At 49.0% G+C, this 19,277-nt stretch overlaps 1 protein-coding gene and 1 long non-coding RNA gene across 2 annotated transcripts in view; one reads left to right on the forward strand and one right to left on the reverse strand.

Moving 5' to 3' along the window:
• Window positions 1–19,277, reverse strand: part of LOC138567150 (uncharacterized) — a 445,111-nt gene that overhangs the window by 322,685 nt on the left and 103,149 nt on the right. The window contains exon 2 of the long non-coding RNA XR_011302115.1: window positions 15,355–15,476. This is a non-coding gene — a long non-coding RNA (uncharacterized lncRNA). The remainder of the gene's footprint in view (window positions 1–15,354; window positions 15,477–19,277) is intronic.
• Window positions 1–19,277, forward strand: part of LOC138567143 (transcription factor HES-1-like) — a 74,812-nt gene that overhangs the window by 9,308 nt on the left and 46,227 nt on the right. The gene's annotated exons all lie outside the window — the stretch shown is intronic.

The raw sequence follows: 19,277 nt of genomic DNA on the forward strand, positions 1-19,277 counted from the left end.
TATACGGAGATGTTTAATTATTTATTTTTTGCATTTTTTTTGTTGTTGAAATTTTATTTACACAACATCCATAACAAATCCCAATACAATCAGCGTATATCAAATAACACATGAAAAAACAACACAAGAAAAGCACAACATTTTACACAGTACTATGTACACAGCGAGATATACAATACCCTAAATTCCTAACGTCTCAAATACATCTCTCAATTACCCCCCCACCAAACAACTATAATGTCAATTTAAAACAACTGCAAAAATCTACCCCATATTTTCTGAAAGAAAGCCAATTTACCAAGTCTCCTATACATCGCTCTCTCCATATTTGCCAATTCCTGCATCTCAGACAACCACGTCTCCACATTCAATGTCAAAGCATTCTTCCAGTTCCTCAATATAATTCTTTTACCAGTCATCGCCCCTCTGAACAACCACTTCTTCTCGCTTTGAGTGAGATCATCCAAAGACTCATCACTCCCCAATATGATCACACTAAAATCCAAGACCGGGAGACCAACAATCACTTCATCACACACACGTCCAATCTCACCCCAAAACAGTCTCACCAGCCTACAATCCCATAGCAGATGGTCCATCGTACCAATCTCACATGAACACCTCCAACAATCTGCACTCTCCAACAACCCTCTGTAACACATTCTCTCAGGTGTCCAATAAATTCGATTGAGAATTTTAATCTGCCTCGATCTTTCCGTGAGTCCCAGCGAGCACAACTTCACATTCACACACATGTTTTGCCATAAGCCGTCTGTGATATCCAATCCGATTCTCCTGCCCCATTCCTCTCTTAAAGAAGCATTCCCCTGATAACATGACACAAATGCTTTATACAGGCGACTGGCCAGTCCCCCATCCGAACCCACCAAATTCCTTGCAAACAGATCCAATGCAATTTTTTTTCCTCTCCAAATCCACAACTCCAATCGCACGTTTAAGCTTCACAAAATCAGAGGGTCTAAAGTTTTCAATACCATATTGTTGCTGCAATTCCCTTGCATTCATCCAACGACCATTTGTAAACAGATCAGCAACCCACCTCACCCCACCCAGAAACCAATCTGCCCAAAAGACCACCTTGCCATCGATTTTGATAGCAGGATTTAGCCACACCGAGGCACCGGGCTCCCTCAAAGCGTCCACCTTCAAATAACGACACATGCCCTTCCAGGCGCTCCTCATGTTATCCATCAGCAAATCATGTCCACAACTCTGTCTAGAGACCGAAGTCAACACAGCTCTTGGAGTAAGAATTCATTTTTGCATTTATTTCAGCGCACCACAAAACCCTCAGGCATCTAGGCGTTAGTTACAGAAAGTGCATTAAACGTAAGAGTTAAAATAGGTCATCATGTAGAAATGGGCACAACCTCACCTCAAGGTGCGGGGTTGGGGGGTGTGGGGGAAGGACTGCTTCCAGCAAGCAAGTAGGCATAAGTAAGAAAGATATTCCTTCGCCTGAGTTCATTTGGCTTTGTGGGGACCCCACCCATTGCCCCCCCCAGTTAATCGTAGGTTTCGCAATTTCCACTCTCTTACCAACCACTGGCATTAAACCCAGGAGCTCGGCCAGCTCTAGGGCACACCTGCAGCAGCTCCCAGTCGGCCCCGGGGGGTGGGGAGGGGGTCTTCTCTTTCATCCACACCAGTCTGTCTTCTTCTTGCTGATAGATTTTATCCATCAGCTGTGATTTTTGGATACCGAGTCTTGAGCCTCATGACTCCATCTTCTCGGGTTGAGTATGTAGTGGTGGGTTAGGATTCTTCATGGTCTGGGTGGACTTGTCACAGTAGGGCTGGTTTCACAGGGTCGCCGCCGTGCTGCGGTTAGCAGTCGGTGCCTCCACACCAGTAGCAGCGGCACCACCACTTGCACCCTTCGCGTTAGGCCGGAGACTGAGTGTAACGTGCCAGATAAGTCGGCTTTGGTTGCCGTGGGAGCACATGTCATTCTTCCCAGAGACTCACCGACCCGACCACACGTATAGATGACAGGCAGAGCGGTTGGGTAGGTGTGGCATCGGTAGGCCCTGTAGGTAGTGGCGTAGTCTGCAGCTCACCTGACCAAAGAGCTGTATCCTGGGCGAAGATACATTGGTCCTCCTCGGGAGGATAGCTCAGGGGCAACGTGCTCACCTTGGAAGCAAGACGCCACAGAGCGACGCAGGTTCGATCCCCGGGTCCGTGCTTAGAAACCTCTGGGTATTAAGCGCGTTATAAATAACCAATCATAACCTCTCTAGTATGGGCTCAGCCGGGGTATTAGTTGACTTGAGTCCGTAAGTGTTAGAGATGGGTTTTGGATTTAGATTGGCCGGCGCAGAACTGCTTGGTGCACACAGCCGTAGATCAGCCCACTCGCGGGGCTTGCAAAGCCGAACATCTCAGGAGGATAGCTCAGGGGCAACATGCTCTCCTTGGAAGCAAGATGACACAGAGCAATTTCAGGTTCGATTCCCGGGTCCGCGTTTAGAAAACCTCTGGGTATTAAGCGTGTTATAAATAACCAATCATATCATACCTCATCCTACGTTTGAAGACCACATTAGCAACTGGCGGAGCTTCGGGACTTTTAATGGCAGAGGCAGTGTCATTTGTGGCATTCGTCAGTACAGTACCAAACTTTCCCCCATGAGGCAGGCTGTTGGATGCATCAGGAATGTCCAGAAACTGCTGAATATCATTAATTAATAAATAGGCTTTCCCAAAGGAACCAGCAGGGTCAAATCAACTAGGCGCCAAGAGATCAACGTCATTTGCGGATTCCGGGAAGCCGGGTTAGGGTTCCGGTTTTGTTTAGTCCTCTTTAGGGACAAGATTTTCCGTTTGACTCCCAGTTCCAACTCAGGTCCTGGACCAAACCCTGATCCAAACACTGGATGCTTAATAGGTTCCTGAAGAGTGTCCAGCGTGAGTTTCACATGAGGGTGAGGTCACTGTGAGGACTGTCATGCTGGTTATATGTTAAATGGTAAACAAGACACACTTGCAAACAAAGTCAGAGTCAAGAACCCAGGCGCATTGCTGCTTTCAGCGTTATCTGCCTTGCTGGTCCTCGCTGATCCCAAGTTGTTGGGTAGAGCAAAAAAAAAAAACAGGACACCAAGCGATGGCAGAAAGCAAGGCCCCTCTGGCTCACAAACACCCCTGCGGGACGCCAACACCCCACGCCCTTGCTTCCCCGCGGGCCTCAAACCCACAGGGAAGCCGGGGAGTTCTGAACAGTTCTGCGGGTGGGAGCAGCGAGCAAGACCAACAGCAGCAATGAAAGAAAGGCTGCGGACAACACACAGGCACCGCTGCGGGATGCCAACACCCCTCGCCCTTGCCGCCCCGGGCTTCCGCGGACAACCGTTGTCGTACCTCTGCCTCCCACACTATCCAGGAACTCCTGAGCATAACCTCCACTAGTATCTTGCCCTTGCTGAGTGAACTCACTAATCCACAAACCTTTGCTATCGACCAATCCACCCTCGTAGACACCTACAATCGCTCCTTCACGTTGGTGTACTTGCCCCTGTCATGAGGATCTGCTAGAAGCCCAAATCCAAGGGCAACTCTTGGTACGACTCCCACCTCATCACCCTCAAACGCAAGTGCAGGGTGGCTGAGAGGAAGTGGAGGGCATCAGGGGCACCCTCTGACAAACTGGCCTGCCGCCTGCTCCAAAGGCAACACAGACTCTCTGTCCTCGCCAAGAAGAGAGTCCGCATCCAAGCCTGCGTCTCTGTGGCATCTCGGGAGGATAGCGCAGGGGCATCGTGCTCGCCTTGGAAGCGAAACGATACGGAGCAACACAGGTTCGATCCCCGGGTTTGCACTTAGAAACCTCTGGGTATTAAGTGGGTTATAAAAAAACAATCATATCATATATAAAATCTAACAACTCAGCTGAACTCGTCAAAATCTGCAAAGAGCTGGCCAATCCTGCAGTCAATACCTCTCCTGTTTCCTCCAAGGCCTTCTGTACGGACATAGCTTCTCATTTCATCACTAAAACTCAGGACATCCTGTCCACCCTCTCTTACTCCTCCTCCTCTACTCCTGGCCTGCCTGCGGCCGCCTCTCCTCCTCCCTTCTCTTCCTTTCCCTAGTTCACCCCGACGACATTTCTAGACAAGTCCGATCTAAGAAAGTCTCGTCAAAACATTCTCCCCTGTTCATCCAGAACCATCAAGGACCACATCGACACCCTTGCTCCAGCCTTGGCCGATTTCTGCAATCACCACTTTGCCACTGGAAGCTTCCACTCCCCCTTAAGCACTCCCTTGTGCAACCCCTCCTAAAGAAGCCCTCTGCCGACCCTTCCTCTCCGGCTAACTATCGCCCGATCTCCATCACTCCTTTCCTGGGCAAACTCTTGGAAAAGCTGGCCATCTCACAGCTTAATCTGCACACTGAATCTGTTGGTTGTCTCCACAACCACCAGTCTGGCGTCAGAGCTACCAGAAGCATAGAAACTGCTCTCCCGAACCTTCCTTCTGTCCTCGTTCTCCTTGCTCTTTCGTCTGCTTTTGATACGGTCAACCACGCAATCCTGATCAATCCTGATCAATTGCCACTATGATAACCTGGGTATCACTGATCAGGCCATGGACTAGCTGACCTCCTTTCTCACTAATTGACCCTCTCAGGTCCAACTGGTGTCTTTTGTCTCTTCTATCTCTCTCTCTACTTGTGGTGTTCCCCAGGGGTCTAACCTTTCTCCCTGGCTTTCCAACCAATACCTGGCACCTCTGCCCACCGTTTCGCTGCTTTCTGCCTCTACTTTCAGTGGTATGTGGATGACACCCAGCTCTCTTTCAGGCTCTCTTCAGCCACCTGATTAATGTCTACGCTAACGGGACCGTCTTGGTCCAAGGCCCTCAGGCCAACCTTCACCTCTTCGATAGACGCTTCCCACACCTCATCAACTTCCTCTCCTCTCCTGCTGTCCCCCCTCCTCTATCCTTGGCTACCTTGCCTCTACCCTCCCTCCCTGCCCCCTCTCGTGCTCCTTCTTCACCTCATGCTCGTGCTCCTTCTTCTTCACCTCCTTCTTCAATACCTCCGCAGGGCGTACCTCTGATCTGTACCCCTCCCCGGAAGTTCTTCAAGGATGGCAGCCTTCTCCACATTGCCACACTAAACACTCGCTCCGCCATCAAGCACTCCTCCAATATCTGTCACCTTCTTGAGGAACTGGACCTCGACGTCCTTTGTCTCACTGAGACATGGTTCACAGCCAGCTCTGCCACCAGCTTTGACACACTCCTACCTGACGGTTACAAGATCCTCTCCGTGCCCAGGCCCAACCGTGCAGGGGGTGGTGTTGCCCTTATCTTCCCTGAGTGGATTCCTGCCACTGTCACTCCTACGCAGACCTACTCCTCTTTTGAATGCCTTGTCTGCCGACTCTCTCTCTCTCCTAGCCATTCCCTTACCGTGGCTACTATCTATCGGCCACCTGGTCAAATTTCCTCCTTCCTCTCTGAGTGGGCTGACCTCTCCTCCGCACTCCTGTCCTCAACCACTCAACTCCTCTTTCTTGGCGACTTTAACATCCACCTTGATGCCTCCAGTCCCCCCTCTGGTCTCTTTCGTGACCTCTGCGACTCTCTCTCACTCTCTATTCTCCCATCTGGGCCTACTCACTCTGCTGGGCACACTCTTGATGCTCTGATCTCTTCTGACCTTCCCCTCTCCGTCCCTCTCTCCACTCCTCTCTCCTGGAGTGATCACTTTCTCCTATCCTCCCACCTCACCCTGCCTACCCCACAGGTAAAGCCACCCTCATCACTGCCACCCACCTTCTCGGTCATCCGACCCATGAAGCGTGTGTCAGTTGAGGCTTTTGCTGCTACCTTCTCGCCCCCCCCTGCCCCTTCGGCTGACTCCCACCCTGACACAGCCCTCTCCATGCTCCACTCTGCTATATCTGTTACTCTTGATATCCTTGCCCCCGTCATGAGAATCCGCCTGAAGCCCAAAGCCAAATGTAACTCCTGGTATGACTCGGATCTCGCCACCCTAAAACGCAAGTGCAGGGTTGCAGAGAGGAAATGGCGTGCTTCATGTTCATCCTCTGACAAACTGGCCTGCCGCCTGCTCCAAAGGCAGTACCGGCTCTCCGTTCTCACCAAGAAGAGAGCCCTTATCCAAGCCCGCATCTCTGCGGCATCAAACAACTCCGCCGAACTCTTTAAAATCTGCAAGGAGCTGGCCAACCCTGTTGCAGTCTCTACCTCTCCTGTCCCCTCCCAGGCCCTCTGCACTGCACTGGCCTCTCACTTCATCTCTAAAACTCAGGACATCCTGTCCTCGCTCTCCTCCTTTCACCTCCCTCCCTCCCTACCCGGCCCTTCCTCTGGCCCTTCTGCGGTCACCCCTCCTCCCTCTTTCTCTGCCTTTCCACCTTTCTCTGCTGACGAGGTTTCCAGACAAGTCCGATCTATGAAAGTCTCGTCTAAACAGGTTTACCCCTGTTCCTCCAAAACTATCAAGGACCACATCGACTCCCTGACTCCTGCCCTGGCTGACTTTTGCAACCACTCCTTCGCCTCTGGAGTCTTCCCTTCCCCCCTCAAGCACTCCCTTGTGCACCCTCTTCTCAAGAAACCCTCTTCCGACCCCTCCTGCCCGGCTAACTATCGCCCTATCTCCATCACTCCCTTCCTGGGCAAGCTCCTGGAGAAACTGGCCATCTCCCAGCTTAACCTCCATGCTGAATCTGTTGGTAGTCTTCATGACCATCAATCTGGCTTCAGAGCTGCCAGAAGCACGGAAACTGCTCTCCTGAACATCCGTGAAGACCTGCTCTTGAACCTTGATTCCAACACCCCGTGTGTTCTCATTCTGCTCGATCTCTCCTCTGCCTTTGACACTGTCAACCATGCCATCCTGCTCAACCGTCTCCGGGAAAACCTGGGTATCACTGGTCAGGCTCTGGCATGGTTGACCTCTTTCCTTTCAAATCGACCCTCCCAGGTCCAACTGGGGTCCTTCCTCTCCGACATCTTTTTCTCCACCTGTGGTGTCCCCCAGGGATCTAATCTCTCTCCCTGGCTGTTCAACCAGTATCTGGCACTCCTTGCCCACCGCATCGCCGCTCTCTGCCCTAATTTCCAGTGCTATGCGGACGATACCCAGCTCATTTTCAGGCTACCCTCAGCCTCCCCCTCTCCTTCCCTCATCTCTGACTGTCTGTCTGCTATCCAAGAATGGTGTGCCGCCAATGACCTCTGCCTTAATGCCAGTAAGACTGAGATTCTACTCATCGGTACTCCCACTCCCTCCTTCCCTGTAGCTCTCTGGCCTGCCTCCCTTGGCCCCCTCCCTGCTCCTACTTGCAAGGCAAAAAACCTTGGGGTCATCTTCGACTCCACACTCTCCTTCTCTCCTCATATTTCTGACGTCGCCAAGAGGTCACACTACCAGCTGCACCTCCTCAGAGGTATTCTTCCCTTCCTCTCCTTCCCCCAGAAGCTCACTGTCTCCCGAGCCCTGGTTCTCTCGAAGCTGGACTACTGTAACAGCCTCTATCTTAATCTGCCTGCCTCCACTCTCCGCCCTCTGCAACTCATCCAGAACAGAACTGCGAGACTTGTCCTTGGCCTCAAGCCCGGGGACCGTATCTCTCCAGGACTGAAATCTCTACACTGGCTCCCAGTGGCTGCGAGGATAAAGTTCAAAACCCTCTGCATTGTCCACAAGGCCTTCTGGGGCCTGGGTCCTAAATACCTTCAACTCTCTCTTCCCAAATATCTTCCTTCCCGAGCCCTTCGCTCATCCGCCTCCAACTCCCTCAGGGTTAGCCGCTTCTCGAAGCAACGAGCTGGGGGTAGATCTCTCTCCGCGGCAGGGGCCTCCCTCTGGAACAGCCTTCCTGCCTCCCTGAAACTTGAGGAGAACCATCTCCGGTTCCGGAAGCACCTCAAAACCTTCCTCTTTGCTTCTGCTTTCCCTCTCCCTCTCCCCTGCTGAACTGCTAATTAATTTTCACTGAAACTGCACTGATCCTGCAACTGGACCACTCTAAACGGCCTCGGTCCTGGGCCCTGCCACTCTCCACTTGCACTGATGCCCTGGAACCCCTTTGCACTGCGGGACTGTCTCTGTATCCCTACAGCCACCCCCTCCCCCAGCACTTGTTCTGCACTTACCTCACACTTGCCACCAGCTGGTCCTATTTATTTATTTATTACGTACGCCACTTACCTTGTACTGCACTTTTCCCCCTCCCCTTCCCCCTGCACTTTTTCCCACTCCCCTACCCCTGCACTTGCGCGATCTGAATGACACCTGGCCTAGTAGGATCGTTGTCTGTCTCCCCTTGTCCCCCCCTCCCTGCCTCGTCGCGCCTTGAAACACTTGTGTATAGGCGCGTTACAAATACCATATCATATCATATCATATCACCTCTTCTCCTTCTCTCATTCCAGATTGTTTGGCCGCAAATCAGGAATGGTGTGCTGCCAATGATCTCTGTCTAAATGCCAGTAAGACTGAGAGCCTCCTCATTGGAACACCTGCTCCTTCCTTTCCTCTCTCTCTCTGGCTGCGCACTCTGGGCCCTCTTCCTGCCCCTACCTGGTCCTACCTGTGAGGCTAAGAACCTTGGGGTCATCTTCGACTCCATCCTTTCCTCCTCTCCTCACCTTCTCTCCTCACATCTCTGACATCTGTAAGAAGTCAAACTATCAGTTGCACCTCCTCCGAGGTATTCTTCCTTCCTCACTTCCCCCAGAATTTAAATTTAAAACCCTTTGCATTGTCCACAAGGCTTTTTGGGGCCTGGGTCCAAAATACCTTCAACTATCCCTCTGTAAATACCTCCCCTCTCGAGCCCTTCGCTCCTCTACCTCTAACTCCCTCAGGGTCAGTCGTTTTTCAAAGAAACGAGCTGGAGGTAGATCTCTGTCTTCGGCTGGGGTCTCCCTTTGGAACTGCCTCCCTGCCACCTTGAAACTTGAGGAGAAATCTACGGTTCCGGAAGCTCCTCAAGACCTTCCTCTTCGCTTCTGCCTTCGCCCCGCTTCTCCCCTGCTGATCTGCCTTTTTCCCTCAGCACTCTGCACCTGGCCACCTTCTGCCCTTCGGGCACAGGTACCTGCTCACCCTGCCATCCGCCTGTACTGCCTTCAAGCCACCCCTTGCACTGGGGCCTGTGTCTGTACCCATACAGTTCCCCACCCACTCTTCTTCTGCACTTATCAGATACTCCCTATCTGACTAACCTAGCACCTTTGCCTCTTACAGGCTGCACTACCACTGCTAACACTCTATTGAATTATTTATGGACTATTTATTTTGTTTCTCTCCTATGCTCTGCACCTTCCCCCTTTTTCCCTTCCCCATGCACTTGCACGTTCTCAATGTCACTGGGCCTAGTAAGATCGTTGTTTTTGTTTCTCCCCTGTTCCCCTCCCTTTGCCTGGTCGCGCTCTGAAACACCTGTGTAAGAGCGCGATATAAATAAAATATCATATCATATATATATATCAGAATCTCACTCTCTCCAGAGCTCTGGTCCTCTCTAGGCTGGACTATTGCAACAGCCTCTTTCTAAATCTTCCTGCCTCTACTCTCCAACCTCTTCAATTTATCCAGAACAGGACTGACCCCAAGCCCTGGGATCATATCTCTCCAGCACGGAAATCTCTTCACTGGCTCCCAGTGGTGGCGAGGATCAAGTTCAAGACCCTCTTCATCGCCCAAAAGGCTTTCTGGGGCCTGAAACCGCTCTACCTCCAACTCTCTCTTCCTAAACAATTCCCTTCTCGAGCTCTCTGCTCATTCACCTCCACCTTTCTGAGGGTCAGACGCTTTTCCAAGCAGAGAGTGGGGGGCAGATCTCTCTCCTTGGCTGGGGCCTCCCTCTGGAACGGCCTCCCTGCCTCTGTCAAACATGAGCAGAACCACCTCCGGTTTCGGAAGCAACTCAAGACCTTCCTTTTTGCTTCTGCTTTCTTTCTTCCTCTCCCTTGCTGATGTCCCGACTGCTCCACACACTGGTCACCTGGCTACCCTCTGACCTTGGGCACAGGCTCCTGCATGTCCAGTTGCACTTAGCACTGCCTCCTGACTCCCCCAGCACTTGCGGTCAGTATCTGCAACCATACGGATTTGTGTGTTGGCAGAAAAAAGGTGCAAGAATAATCCTAAGGAGGAGTTGTGCTGTCCAAGGGAAGAGGTGTGAAGGGTGAGACGTAAGGGGCCAAGGACAGAGCCATGAGGGACACCAACAGGCAGAGGGGGCAGGGCCAGAGGTGCCAGCTTTCCATACGACTAAGAGGAGACCTGCAGATGTTTGGAGGTAAACCATTGTAAGGGTGCAGAGGAGGAGACTGACGCTCAGGTGGCATGACGATTGGTATTAACAGTTGTTCGTTTGAGAAAATAAAGAGAAAACTTAACTTTGCCTACCTCTAAGAGGGGCCTCCCTGCCTCTGTCGTGAGAATGTCCATATACATCAATAGTGCACTGTCCTGTGTCAAACCCCTGCTTCTCTCCCTTACACTTGGACCTAAACTCGAGTTAAAGTAAATGTTCTGGGTCCAGAAGAAGGCCTCCCTTCTCCTGGACTGGCAATAAAGGTTCACTTTCAGATTCAGGTTTTCTTAGGGGAATGACTCCCTTCCCCAGTTCAAAACTGTTCTCCAGCACAAAAAAGGTAAAGGTTCAAACACTGCCTATGCCCTTGCACTCTGCCTCAGCAAGTCCTTATAACGTTGGCTACCAGGAGAAGGACTCCCTCCTCTATGGTATCCTAATTTAGCAGTTCCACACAGCCAGGGGGAATGACTCCCTTCCCCTGGCCTCTTTTCTCTTGGTCACGCAGTTCAACAACACCAGGGGGAATGACTCCCTTCCCCAGGCCTTTCTTTCACTTATATAACACAATTCAACAACATCATGGGGAATGGCTGCTTTCCCCTGGCTTCTCTCTTACTTTGATAACACAGTTCGACAACACCAGGGGGAATTACTCCCTTCTCTTGACTTCTCTCTTACTTTGGTTGCACAGTTCAACAACACCAGGGGGAATGACTCCCTTCTCCTGGCTTCTCTCCTACTTTGGTAACACAATTCAATACCACCAGAGGGAATGACTCTCTTCCCCTGGCTTCTCTCCTACTTTGGTAACACAGTTCAATACCACCAGAGGGAATGACTCTCTTCCCCTGGCTTCTCTCCTACTTTGGTAACACAGTTCAATACCACCAGAGGGAATGACTCTCTTCCCCTGGCTTCTCTCCTACTTTGGTAACACAGTTCAATACCACCAGAGGGAATGACTCCCCTCCCTTGGCTTCTCTCTTTCTTTGGTAAAACAGTTCAATACCACCAGAGGGAATGACTCCCTTCCCCTGGCCTTTCTTTCACTTATATAAAATGGTTCAACAACACCAGGGTGAATGACTCACTTCCTCTGGCCTTTCTTTCACTTATATAACACAATTCAACAACACCCTGGGGAATGACTCTGTTCCCCTGGCTTCTCTCTTAATTTGGTAAAACAGTTCAATACCACCAGAGGGAATGACTCCCTTCCCCTGGCCTTTCTTTCACTTATATAAAACGGTTCAACATCACCCTGGGGAATGTCTCCGTTCCCCTGGCTTCTCTCTTAGTTTGGCAAAACAGTTCAATATCACCAGAGGGAATGACTCCCTCCCCCTGGCCTTTCTTTCACTTATATAAAATGGTTCAACAACACCAGGGTGAATGACTCACTTCCCCTGGCCTTTCTTTCACTTATATAACACAATTCAACAACACCCTGGGGAATGACTCTGTTCCCCTGGCTTCTCTCTTAGTTTGGTAAAACAGTTCAATACCACCAGAGGGAATGACTCCCTCCCCCTGGCCTTTCTTTCACATATAACACAACTCACCACCCTGGGGAATGACTCCCTTCCCCTGGCCTCTTTTCTCTTGGCTGAACAGTTCAACAACACCAGGAGGAATGAATCCCTTCCCCAGGCCTTTCTTTCACTTGAAGCCCCCCCCTCTTAAAAATTGGCTGTTTTGCACGGACCCTTGACTTCTACACATACGAGCAAAGTGCCCTGTCATACCACAAAGCCAACATGTAGGAGGTCTCCTAATCTGCCCATCCTGCATATTTTGAAACCCACCTTGATTATTCTGGAAGCTTCCCTGATTATTCTGCCAATTGCTTTGATTATTCTGAAAACCTCTTCTTCAAAATCCTCCCTTCCTCGCAGAGCAAATCCATTATTGCCCTGATCAAACTGCCTTTGGTTATTCACCTGCGGCATATTCACGGTCTGCTGTGAATTCGATCTATCTACACTAGCCAACATTGCTCCTTCAATGGTATATTTGGATAATTTCTTCTGTACTAACCTTGCCTCTTTAGCTACAAAACCATTATATTAAAAAAAGACAGTCACAAGGGGGCACGGATGGGGTGGTGTTCAAACACAGTTAGGATTTCCTAGCATCATCTTTCTTGCGATTCTTTTCCTGCAAGAGTCTACAATAATGCGCAATGGTCAGCTGAATCTCTGACCACGGTTTGGCTTCCATCCCCACTAACCTCTTGAGCTGCTTCTGTACAGGGTCTGGCAGCCCTTGGCACAGGAATATGATAGAACACAGGTATAGATTTTCCCCAAGATTCGCGTGTCTCCAAGGCCCAGTGGTCTTGGAAATTTTGAATGTAAACAAGCGGATAATACTCTTCTTGCATCTTTTTTAGTCATTATCGCTCCCATATTAGACGTGTCTGGATACAGTACTCTAAGCGCTTTCCAGACAGCCGCTCTACAGTTATTGAACGGTGCTCCATCGTGTTAACTGTAGTAACACCAGTATATCCTGCCCTTGATCAAACGGCATCAGCTCTCTCACCAAGTATGGCGATCAGGAGACACTTAATGTCCCCTGTAGCCATTGTGTATCCTCCCGTCATTTTTTCTAACTCATGTATCCATTTCCCAGCGCCAGATTATCCTTGTCCATCTGGGGCCATGGTATATACTGTGATCTGGCCCCCCTTTCTCTAGCAAGGGAAACTGTGAAGCCCCAAACTCATTCTCATTTCTCATCATGTGTCTGTCCACCGCAGGGACAAGATTGCTGCACCGCCTTCTTCCTGGCAGCGATCTTAATCTGCTCACATATGGTGGCGACTCCCCCCTCTCACCATGGAGTTGCCCCTTAGGTCGGTCTGACTGTGTCAATGGTTCTGATGCCATAGGTATAGGTGTGTATAAATCTGACCATCTTACTTCCTTATCCATTGTCAAACATCCCTCAGGATCACATACATCCCATCTCTCTTCCCCACGGAAGGTGTCTCTGTCTTCGTCTGACATTTCTTGTGCCCAACTCGTTCAACTTCTCTCCTCTTCATCTTTATTCAGAGTCAGCCTATCTAAAGACAACTCCTTCTGCCTCGTATTGCAGGAGGCTCCCTCTGTGTCGTATAACTGCGTACTCTTGAGTCCATCATTTTTCCCTTCCCCTTTGATTCTTTCGGGGTTTCATTTCATGGTAAACCTTATTGATCGCTTCCCCAATGCTCCGAGAGTCAAACTTGTTCTCTAGATTTATTCTAGACGTGCCTGGTAATGACTCTGGGAAGAATTCCTCTATGTCCTGCCATGCTACTTCTGGTTCGGGATCCCTTATCTACTCCAAGCACGCGAGATTGTCTACTCTCTGTCTTCTTTTACATTCTATATCATCGTCAAATTCTCTCCGCTTCCTTGCACTCTTACCTGTCTTCCTCTTTGTTCCTCATATCCCTTCTCTCGTTTGTCCTGCATATCTCCTCATCATTTTGTCTCTGTACTCTCTTGTCCCTTAACTTCTGTTCCTCCTCTTCTGTTCTTTTTCATTCTAGCCTTTCCTGCTCATCAATTGCTCTTTGTCTGTTATCACGTTTTCTTTGCTCTTCTGCTCCCTCTTGTTTCCATAATTGCTCCTCTTGATATTACTGCTCTCGTCTGTGTCTATCCTTCCTTTTCGCTTCTTCGTCCTTCAATCGTTCCTCTCTTTCTTTATCCTTTTTATCTTGCTCATTTTGATATTCCCTTTGTCTTACATCCTTGATGCCTTTACCATCGAGTTTAAGCAAAATCTGTCCACCCATCCATTCATTTTGTAAGAGCGCTATCTCATCAGCTTTGTCTCTTTCTCCCTTCCATCTCTTCATTTCTCTCCTATATCTAGAGATGTGCTTGCTCGATCACTTCTCCTTATCTCTCGGGACCTTAGAGATCACATCTCTCTCAATATTGTTCTCTGGACCCTCGTCACTGCTTTGCGTAGGCGACTCATATGCCGGGTTGCTATACCCTGTCACTGCCTTAAGCTGCCTCAATGTGTATAACCCATCGTCTTTCTTATATTCATCTTCTATTTCAGCTGGGAGGAGCAGAGGCCTCCTCACCCCCCTCTTTGCATACATTAAGTATCCAATCTACAGGAGGCTGCTCATCTCTTTCCTCCTGGTACATTTTCCAAAGCTCTTAGCTCGCCAGTCGCTTGTCTAGCTTTTTTCCCGTATATGCTGCATGCAAATATGTCGTCAAATGCTGCAGAGCTGCCTTCGATAGTGACCCTCCTTACGGCCACGGCATGAACATTTTATCCGCGGTTCCTTTAACCCATTCCGCAATATACTGTCTAAGCATGGGTGCATGTTTCGGCAACTGCTTGCAGAGATGCACAAGTGGAGTAACATCCTCCATTCTCGACTCGTTATTCTTAACCTGTTTAACAATCACTTGCTTTAATCACAGATTTGATAAGTATGTTTCAGAAAAATGACACAATGTGAGCATGCACCAATCGTCGCAGGCTCCAATCCCTTTAATCACACTTTTTACTTTAATCTTGCTAAAAAACAACCACCAAGTTCAATTTAAAACAATCAATTAGTTATTTTTTCCCACTTATGACATCATCATTTTCATAATCACATAAAACAAACAGACAGACTCGACTGGCCACATATATTCTTCTCTAAAGTCTTCTTTAAGACCTGCCTTGCCCTCTAAAATACTCCATACAGAGTTTAAATTAACCTCTTTAGATTCGTCTTTAATCGAATCCGTCTTCTACGTCATCCGCTACGGGACTCTAGGTTCAAATTTCTTCTGATACATTCTTTAAAACGCAGGCCACGGTGTATTCTATTATTGTGGCCTCTCTCACGATACCTCTATTGCTTGGCCACACTCAAGTCAATATCTATTCACTATATACATATAACGCTCTTATTCTCACTTTATGTTTATCCCGCCTCCCTCCGTTACTCACTTCTTTTTTTCACGCATCACCCATACGTTTTGCCAACTCTCTCAGTTTTTACTCACCACTCGTATTTTTGTCTTCCAACTCTCGGGATCGTACGCCTCTTTTACCGCCTCTTCAACCTTCTGTTCGATCAGCTTTTCGTAGACGTGGGAGGGAATTCTGTGGGAACCAGGGGACCCGTCTGTTAGAAATAGAGGGGGGGGGGCAAATAAAGAAGGGGCAATGCTGAAGTGGAGAACAGAGTGGTCAGAAGGAGAAGGGGCAATAGTGAGATTAGAAGTTTAGAAGTGGGGAGAGAGGAAGATCAGGTCAGGAGTGGGGCCACAGGCGTGAGTATATAGATTGTATCGCCATAAAACAGTGATCAGAAAGTAGGGAGTCAGTATCATGTTGGAGACCGGGAGACATTTTTGGAAGGTTAAAGTTGTCAATGATTGCCAGGGGAAAAAGAGGAAGTCCAGATCAGTGTGGAAGGAGGAGGGAGGGGAGTCAATAGTTAGGAAGCATGGTGATTGGGGTGGCGAGGGAGGAGTTCAGTGGCCATGAATTCAAAATAGAGGTAGGAAGTCCGAAGGAGGAAGATGCAGAGAGTTAAGTCATGCAGACCAATAGGGCTACAGCACCCCGTCTTTTGGAAAAGCGGTGTGATTCAGAAAAAGTAGCCGAATCAGTGTGAAGGGCTATGGGGAGGGGGTGATCCAGCTCTCTGTGATGCGCAGGACTGCTAGGGGGAGGTCGTGAGGATCAATGTGTTCAGTGACGAAGGAAGATGTGTTGCAGACTCAATGGGCCTTCCAGAGGCCCAGTGTAAGAGTAGGGTGAGAAGGTGGGGTGACAGATGTAGGCTAGGGGGCTTTATGCAGTGACCACCCCCCATGGATAGGGAGCAGGGGCCAGCACCTGCGGTCAGGAGGCTTCTCCTGAAGCTGCCAGCCAAGTGGGATTAGGGGGCAAGGAGCCAGTCTATGCGTTGTTTTCAGGTCCTCCGTTCAGGGACATCATTTCACCAAAATGCAAGGGGTAGCGGAAGTGACAGTACATGACCCATGACCTCTGATGACATCACAGGAAGTGATTGAGGAAAAAGGAGACCAAGGCTAGTTAGCCTTCGGTGTGGGCCGCACTCCATAGATACCCACTTGGGGTTACTTGGTATTATTCCAATTCTTTAGGTAAATAAAAATAACCTTCACTTTCTTGTAAGTTTCCAAAGTTTATGATTTTTAATATCACCGTAATTCAAAAAAGTGTCCCAAATTTAGTGGAGCAACAAATCCGACTAAAACACCAATGCATTTAGGACTATCGTCCTTCATCAGGGCCTAGTCTGATACACCTTGACTTCTACACATCATTTTACAATTGTATAACAAAAATGCAAACATACATTTTAGGCATCGTCATGTTATTTGTCATATTAGTCATGTTGTATAATCAAAACAGGGTACCCATATAGAAAAACCTATAACACATAAAGAGACATGTGAGAAAATGTAATTAAATTAGGCATGTTATCTAATTTGTAGTTGCAACCGGGCGTGTGCAGCAAAACTGATATGTATTTCATGCAGGTCATTTTAGTGATTAAGCACCCCATATCATCATCATCTTTGTGCCTTTGTCCCTTGAGATCCTGCCTATTTAGTGGCTATGGTTATTCTGAGTAGCTGCACACTGTGTAGCATTATAAACGTAGTGGTCACCTTCACTCTGGTAAAAAAAACTCTATGTGGTACTAAAGGATGCTGCGCTAGGTTAGTTATAGTGGCGAGGGTCACAGTAATCAAGGTGGACTTTGAATGATGCCACCTGTGTTCATTTCCTACATCAGTGACTCATCCCCTGAAGTGTGCCTGAACCAAACCTTTAATGAGTCTAACCATTATTGTATAGAATTCCAGAAAGACACATTATTTGGTATTCCTATTCTTTCTTATTTAGGGTCAGTGCTCAAAGTCTTACACTTTTGGAACCCCATGTTTTTTTCAGAGGGTTACTGTTAAATGTTAAAGGTATTTGTACCGCGCACCTTCACCAACGGAATTGGTCCCCAGGCGCTCTGGCGCATCTGTAAACGATAAAGGTGGGATGGGTTAGTAAGGTGAAGAAGGGAGTAGGATAGTGAGAGGAGTGGTGTTCTGTTGGCAGCTTCAACTCAGTATACACCGGGTGCTGAGCTTTGGTGCGGGTATCGGATCGGAGTCAGTCCGAGTGTGCTGTTGTTCCGGCTTACGTGTTGTTGCAGTGTTGTGAAGTGCGTGCGGCTTGTTGTGCGAGAGATGGTTGTGTGAGTTTTTTGAGTGAGATAAGTATGCAGAGTTTGAGCTTATATTGGTTAGTGGGTTACCTGACCTTTACCATGCTAACATTCACAGTTCTGTCTGAGTGTGGCATTTGTTGGCCCTCCCATTCCCATCTAGACGCGGCGCAGGCCAACGCCTAGGACTCCATCGAGGAGGTTTTTGAGTGAGATAAGTATGCAGAGTTTGAGCTTATATTGGTTAGTGGGTTACCTGACCTTTACCATGCTAACATTCACAGTTCTGTCTGAGTGTGGCATTTGTTGGCCCTCCCATTCCCATCTAGACGCGGCGCAGGCCAACGCCTAGGACTCCATCCAGGAGGTATTTGAGTGAGATAAGTATGCAGAGTTTGAGCTTATATTGGTTAGTGGGTTACCTGACCTTTACCATGCTAACATTCACAGTTCTGTCTGAGTGTGGCATTTGTTGGCCCTCCCATTCCGATCTAGACGCGGCGCAGGCCAACGCCTAGGACTCCATCCAGGAGGTTTTTGAGTGAGATAAGTATGCAGAGTTTGAGCTTATATTGGTTAGTGGGTTACCTGACCTTTACCATGCTAACATTCACAGTTCTGTCTGAGTGTGGCATTTGTTGGCCCTCCCATTCCCATCTAGACGCGGCGCAGGCCAACGCCTAGGACTCCATCCAGGAGGTTTTTGAGTGAGATAAGTATGCAGAGTTTGAGCTTATATTGGCTAGTGGGTTGAGCAAGAAAGCCAGCCACACCAGAAACGAAGAGTCACACGGCACTGGCCACAGCCCAGGAGCTTACGTTTAAAAAATAAAAAAAGATTTTTTTTATTTGGGGTAGCAAGGGAGACCTCATGACACCCCTGCCCCGTTTCTTCTTTGTTTGATTGGGGTCAATGTGGTGATGGTTAGATATATTGAATTCAGATCGTACATAAAGGAACCCACATATCCGCGATTCAGTACTGTAGTAAGGAAGGCAACTAGGAGAAAACAAACAACTGTCTGACTGAAGTAGCGTTGCTCGTCAATAGATGATACCGAGGAGTCTTGTGATTCCATGCAGTTAGGACAGGTCAGGCACACCCCGCAAGATGCATTTCACCTGATTTAGCCACCTCTGTTAGGGAGTCTTTCCCTAAGTGCTGTGGTCAGGGTCTTTAGATATGGCTTCCCAACTTGGGGGTACCAGCGATTCCCCCCAGGTCACCAGGCTCTCCAAGTGGTAGAGTAGCAGATTAGCCCAAGTCTACCTGCCAGGAGGTAGCGTGGCTGTTGAACTGGTACAATACACACTTTTCATTATGATATGATATGATATGATATGATATTTGTAACGCGCCTATACACAAGTGTTTCAAGGCGCGACGAGGCAGGGAGGGAGGGAAACAAGGGGAAGACAGACAAACGATCCTACTAGGCCAGGTGTCATTCAGATCGCGCAAGTGCAGAGGTAAGGGGAAAAGGAGAAAGTGCAGGGGGAGGAGGTGGGGGGGAAGTGCGGTACAAGGTAAGTAGCGTAAAAAATAAATAAATAATAAGTAATAAATAAAAGGGCCAGCTGGTGGCAAGTGCGAGGTAAGTGCAGAGCAAGTGCTGGGAAGGGGGCTGTAGGGATGCAGTGACAGTCCCACAGTGCAGGGGGAGCCAGGGAGGCAGTGCAAGTGGAGAGTGGCTGGGACCTGGACCGAGGTCGCTGAGAGTGGCT

Source organism: Ambystoma mexicanum, chromosome 1p (genome assembly GCF_040938575.1).
Source record: "Ambystoma mexicanum isolate Mex_15411 chromosome 1p, UKY_AmexF1_1, whole genome shotgun sequence".
Taxonomy (NCBI): Eukaryota; Metazoa; Chordata; class Amphibia; order Caudata; family Ambystomatidae; genus Ambystoma; species Ambystoma mexicanum.